Below are 7159 nucleotides of genomic sequence, written 5' to 3' on the forward strand. Positions count from 1 at the left end.
AATACTAATATATATATATATATATATATATATAGAGAAGGTGCACAGTGTCATTCACACAAACATTAAACACCAACATGGTAACACACGTGATACTGAAATAATTCAGTAAATATTCATTTAACAACATTAGATGTAAGATAAAGCCCTAATGTACACAACTGATAAGAAAAAACTAAGAAGAAACAGTTATTTCAATTAAAAAAAAAATAATATGAAGTGTCATGAAGGGAATTCTGGGAGTGTCAATTTATGGTTTTTCACTGTAAATTATACAATGACTTTCTTTTTCACTTCCAAAAACCGTAATTTTAACAGTATTTTACTGTAAAATTACATTAAATGTAATTACAGTTATTCACCATATATAGTATGGAAAGTTACTGATGACCAATTAACCGGTTTTTACTGTAGCATTTTTACAGTCTTTTACTGTTAAAATCACAATAATTTTTTACAGTGTTCTGTCTGTCATTCAAACCATTAAAGACAACATGAAGCAACATTCACAAGCATTTAAAATCTATTAAGATCTGAAAAAAAGACTACAGGGCTCGACAATAAGGACTGCCCGATGGCCCGGGGCCAGCGTGAAAGACGTTCGGGACAGTAGACGGATTTGTCACTTGCCCGATCGGGCCACTGCAGCGTCGTCACGACTTATCATTTGCATGTGTTTTTAAGACCTGCTAATTTAAAAATTCAAGCGATTAAAAAGCATTTGGGCGAGAAAGACAACTACATTCAGTACTCGCGCGCTGTGTTCTGTGTGAACAGCGCACAGACAGCCGCGTGAGCTACCTGAACGGGCAAATACAAAAGTATATCAAAATACCCGCCCTGGCAAGTAACTTTGTAGCTTTAACAATGCTTAATCTATATTGAATTTATACACTGAAGTAAGTTACAGATGCACCAATGTACCGGTCATTTTTTGTTTTATTTTAGACTATCTTCTGTTCCGTGCTTGCACACAAACTGCACTGCAATCATTTCCCCAATGGCCATTTGTGTGGAAATATTACGTTATTATTATACTTAGTCTGTAAACAGGCGTTAACAGAGGCCAGAGATGCTGAAGACTGACACAAAGAGGAGAAAATACTGTAGCAGGCAGAACAAGATCACTGTTCACGATGCGCGAAATATAGGAAGAAAATCCAAATATTGAATTTTATATGAATGTGTTTCTGAGGGGAACGGAACTGACTGTTTTCAGAAATGGCGTTTTCTTTTAATTTTGTCTCCGTATGATGCATTTAAATTAGTGTTAATACGTGCAGCGTTGCTGTGTTTACAGCTGTAACCAAGGAAACGCTGTATTACTGTACCATAAGCGCTGTCTGCTGTCAGAGAGTGAATCTGCGTCTCATTCAGCCCACCTGCTGTTTCTGTTTCGTGCAGATGTTTTATGTAGCATAATTTCACAAAGCTAAAAGTCAGGTTATTCTGTTTTTGCTTCAGATTTTGAAATTATACCATCTAATACAAGTCAAACGTTGCACTTTTTTTTTCAATTCATGATTAAAATGCAAGAAAGATCAAGGTGCAACACAGAGTGAAGAATATGCAAATGTTATTTTATATGTGATTTTTTTCAATTTCTGTACCTGAACATCTACAAACATAAAAACCTAAATCATCATTTAATTTCTATTTTTGTGCTATAGGCCTATATTTAATTGTGCTATTACTTGCAATTTGTTCATTTGTTCTTATTTACTGGCTGTCACTTGTCTTTAATGTTTAAACTTTATATTTATGTTTATTTTTGGCTAGTGATTTTTGCTGTGGTATCGAAATTGGTATCTAAAATATTGGTGTCATATAAGCTTATTTATTAGAATACAAGATAACAGATCAAAAACAATGATAACAGCAACTATTTTATTTTTTGTGGCAGGGCCAGTGAAAATGTTGGCAGGGCAAGTAAAAATTTGAAAAAATCCTTAGCGTTGATCTCTGGACTATTTATTTTCTTGTACATTCCTGATTTTTTTTTTTTCTTTTTCTAAATGACTCAAGTGAATGATTCAAGCTGAAAGTCTTTATAATCTTTAAATCAAAATGTCTTAATATGCTATTTCTCTGAAAATGGAGGTTCCGCTCCATTCTGATATGTGTAACTCCCATTTTTTAAAACCCCAATATCTAAAATTGTGTCCCATGCCTACTTTTTCCCCGTTTCACTGAAAAAAGTTGGGAAAAAACAGGAAGATTCAAACTTGATTTTAGCTGTGATTTTATTAGATAATGAAAATCATATAATAGGCCTAACTAGTTAAGAAAAAAAAATGCTTGGTAACACTTTACAATAAGGTCTCATTTGTTAGCATTGGTTAATGCATTAACTACATGAACTAATAATGCACAATATATTTTATAGCATTTATTAATTTTTGTTAATGTTAGTTAATAAAATGGTTCATGTTAGTTCACAGTACATTAACTAATGTTAACAGATACAGCTTTAAGTTTTAATGAACTTAATATTAACTAAGATGAATGAATGCTATAAATATTTTTCACATTAACTAATATAGATAATGTTAACAAATGAAACCTTATTGTAAAGTGTTACCAAATGCTTTACTTGAGAATAATATTCTTTAAGAATAAACCAGTAAGACCCATGAAATACACTGCAGGAAAGTCAAATTTTATGTGCTTTTGTCATTTTTATTAGTTTTTAAAGGTGAAATTATAAAGCTTGAATTTCTTTTTAAGTATTAGTAATTTTAGTGCTTCAACTTATTTTACTTCAGTTAGTTGTCAAGGTCAATATTTCTAAGTTTTTCATCCAATACTGATATTTTATTTTATTTCAGCTTTATTTCAATCAATGAAAACAATTTGTAATAGTTTTAGTTAGAATAACAATATTGATTTCATGTTGTCTCTATAAACACAAATTCAGGTTTTATCTCTTGCAGCTGGTGGAGGAACATCAAATACGTCGACCTTTGAGGAAGCACCGGTTCCTAAATCAACAGCAGCCATTTTGCTTTACTTTGATAGGAAAGTTGTTCTTAACATAAAAACAAAACAAGCATGACTGGTGCTGTTGCGTGGGCCTGCAGTCACCCTAAAGCAGCAATGTCCCTGTGCAGTGTGTGTGTGTGTGTGTGTGTGTGTGTGTGTGTGTGTGTATGTAGTTGTTCTTAACATAAAAACAAAACAAGCATGACTGGTGCTGTTGCGTGGGCCTGCAGTCACCCTAAAGCAGCAATGTCCCTGTGCAGTGTGTGTGTGTGTGTGTGTGTGTGTGTGTGTGTGTGTCTATGTACACGACATAAAGTGTATTTGTGTTTCCTCACATAATGAAACAGATGTAACATTTACAGTAACATGACTTTCACTCATTTTTAGCTCAAATGTTGCAGTACAAGTTATGCACCAAAGGTTAAGTTTAAGTCCAGCCTGCATCCCTTCCCAATCCTATTAAACTCCTGGTATGTCACTGTCCTTTCAATTAAATTAAAAAAAAAATTATAATAATAATAATAAATCAATAAAACTCCTTCTGAGTCAATGTTTCTCTCACACTCTCACAGTATAAAGCCAATCAGCATAAAATGAAAGCCAATCAGTATAAAACAAAATTTTCTATGAAATCAAGCCATCTGGGCAGCCCTTCTTCATTAGAATACTGTATGTCTGTCATTCCACAGATGCAGAGAAAGATCCTCATTTATTAACAGCTTAATGCTCTCCCATCTGGAGTCGAGCCCACACTGTGTCACCTAGCACTGAGAACATTCCCTTACAGCCCTCCACACACACTCTCTCCGTGTGTGTGTGTGTGTGTATAAGGTAACGTTCATGACCATCCGCCCACTGCGTACATACCAACATGGACCCACACAGTACCTGCCACCCACACACAAACTCACACGCCGTCAGACACAAAGTATGAATGCATAAACAGCATTGTACTGGCAGGGAGGTCAGCAAAATAGCCAGGTAAATACACAAAACAAAACAATTGCATATATTGAGGGAGAGACACACATTCACAAAAGGCAACAGACACCTGACACTATGATAGGAAAGACACACATTAAGAAATGCTTGTGTACAATTTTAAAAGAAAAAAAAAACTAATTATATGCGTGCAGAGCATCTGAAGCCCCCCATGCCATCCCCCTCCTCCCCAGCTAACATGGTGATACAGACACACACCCCTCGAAGGCAAACCACTTGCCAGTGTTCAGTGATGCAAACCAGCCAATGATCTCACTGCATGTGTGTGTCTGCACACCCCCTAATGATGATCCCACTGTGATATGAAGAGAGAGAAGGAGAACAGCAGAGAAGTTGGCCAATACAAATAGATGATGAAGTGATAGTGAATGACCCTGAGTTTCGGTTGTGTGTGCAGATTGCATTCAAAGATGCTGGAGAACTGCAGTAGAGCATTTGAAACCAAGCTGCAATACACAGGTATTGCATGTTCAGAGAGAGTGTTTGGAACCAATTCTTAAATCATTTCTACACCTAATTAGATGATTGACCAATGAATGAGTGAATCCAAGATGCATAATAAACAATATGAATTTTAAGGATTATACATTGCTATTAACATATTTCATTCAAAAGGCAATGAGGTCCAATGCTGTTCGGACTGCAACGTCCCAAAATATCTTCTTTTTGTGCTCCAGAGAAAAAAAAAAAAAAACATGAGGCTGAGAATGATGACAGAAATTTCTTTTTTGGATGAACTATCCCTTGCCTAATTCCCTGCCTAATTATAATTCATGCTATGCCTAATGTCTCCTATATTTCCTTGATAGGAAATGCAAAAATAAAATAAACTATTGGACTGAATAAACTAAGACATTATTATGCCAAACTTCAACCATCAAGGTTGCAGGGAAATATGAAATGTTACTCCTTGTACTTCACCAACTTTTTTGCAAGGCAACTACTTCAATACGTTATTTTGTGGGGAAAATCCTTGATCGTTTTCTTTGAAAGGTGGGTTTCTCTTTGCCAAAGCTTCCTTGCATTATTTGAAGAAATCTGGCCTCCGTTTCATATTTTTCAACAAGACCAATGTAATATTACTTTCTGGATTTGGATATAAAACTCACTATAGCTATTAGGTAAGTCCCTGACACAGTTTACCCTTACACATTTGCCACACTTTACCACGCAACTGCAGAATATATGAATTTTAAATGGATAATAATTTGTCATTCAATTTAATTTAATTTAATTAATATTACATTTTTAATAAATTTTTTACTAAACATATTTTTTGGCAATACAAGTCATGTTAATAATAATCATCAAACCTTATGGGCAAAGATGCTTTTGCCTGAGTCTCTCTCTCTCTCTCTCTCTCTCTCACAGGTAAACCTGTGGTCCAGCAGCTCATTCAGGCCTGGCTGAAGTGCAAATTGGACATCTGTGCTGCCTCCAGTCTCACAAAGACTCTCGCCCACTTCTGTACCCCACATTCACACTCTCAAATCTGAGAACGCTGGAACACAGGGGACACACACCACCAATAGTGGCATTCACAGACACAAGACAGAGATGGTCAGAGCAAGAAATCAAGTTTTCAGCTGAATCGGGCCTCTGCATGCATTATGGCTAGAACCGCACTGAATTCACACACTTTTGTCACATTCTTCTTTGCTGATTGCAGGGGAAAAAACAAAAATCCTTTGGATAGATTCAGATATGGTGATGTATGTTTAACAGAGCTGAGAGTACTACATTCTCACTGGTAGCTGAATGTATTCTCAAACTAATCAATCACTGCATTTTTTACTTTTACTTTTTACTCCATTTCTTTACAATAAAGAAAAAACTAAACAAGCATTCTAAGAGAGAAACGGGTCTAATTTTGTTCAAATTATTAGAATTATTAATATTTTATTTTTATATATTATGGTAACATATTTAGAAACCATGGTATTTATATGGTACTTCAAACAATACCATGAAAAGAAAATACAGTTGTTGTTTTTTTCTGGCCTCCATTTCAAGTGTTTTAACAAGACCAGTGTAATAGTACTTTCTGCACTTGTATGTAAAGCTTGAACTTTAGAACAACAATAAACATCACTGGCATGGTTTTGTACCTCAGATCTATTTTTGCAGAGTAGCTAAACATGACTTAAGGGCTAAGGTATTACTATTTTCTTTCTAGCCTGTTTAATGAATGCAGGCTACCACAAACCATACTTTAATACCATGTGCCACACCAGTGATTTGATATCACATGCATCTTGCACACATACATCCCAAAAACATCTAATACTGCTCAACCGAATCCTTTAATATTCAAAACAATATCACAAAATCCAACCTGCTTTCACTTCCACTCTATTTTGAATTCACTCAAGAGAAGTTCATGAAATCTGGTCACCCCCTGTTCTGCTCCGAAACTTTTGCTTTATGTTTTTAGCCACATAAACAGATATGCAATGATATTAGGGAATAGGGGAGAAGTGTTTTGTTTTGTTCTTAAATGGCCATTTCTCATAGGATCATACCTGGACCAGAAATAAAACGCTCACATAATCCTAAAAGAGTCAATCTCTTTCCTTTGAACATCAAACGAATATGCACTACAAATAAAGCCAAAGAATACAGATGTAAATGAACAAAGATAATTGTGTACACAAATTAACTTAAGACTCAGTGAACTGCATTTCAACTTTCAAAGACACATGCAGGCTACAGCAGAAAAAGAAACTTTCCTGAAGGCACACAAAAGTACACACACGGTCTAATAAACCATCAAAATATTAACAATCAACACTCTTAAACCTTATAACATGCACACAGCCCCGGAGCACGGAAGGGGTTTGGAAGGAGTGGTGGTTGGTAAAGCGTGAAGGTGTTGAACAGTGAGAGTAATGTAAATCAGAGCACAGAGCTCACTCAGACAAAACACCACAACCAAAAAAAGATGAAAGATGGTCTATAATGTATCAGAAAGACCACGTTCACACCTGAAAATGTTGAAACTTCATGTGACTTGAATAACAAAAACAACTGGCTACTCAATTATCAATACACCACTGAGCTAAAATGTGAATATATATATATAATATTGTGAAATATTATTACAACTTAAAATAAATGTTTTCTATAAAAAAAATATATATATATATACACACACACACACACACACACACACACA

General features: G+C 35.1%; 1 protein-coding gene across 1 annotated transcript in view; it reads right to left on the minus strand.

Annotated features, from left to right (window-relative positions):
- LOC107703201 (protein FAM172A-like) overlaps positions 1-7159 on the minus strand; it is a 132249-nt gene that overhangs the window by 118673 nt on the left and 6417 nt on the right. The gene's annotated exons all lie outside the window — the stretch shown is intronic.

The sequence above is a fragment of the Sinocyclocheilus anshuiensis genome, unplaced genomic scaffold, assembly GCF_001515605.1.
Source record: "Sinocyclocheilus anshuiensis isolate Anshui unplaced genomic scaffold, SAMN03320099.WGS_v1.1 scaffold542, whole genome shotgun sequence".
Taxonomy (NCBI): domain Eukaryota; kingdom Metazoa; phylum Chordata; class Actinopteri; order Cypriniformes; family Cyprinidae; genus Sinocyclocheilus; species Sinocyclocheilus anshuiensis.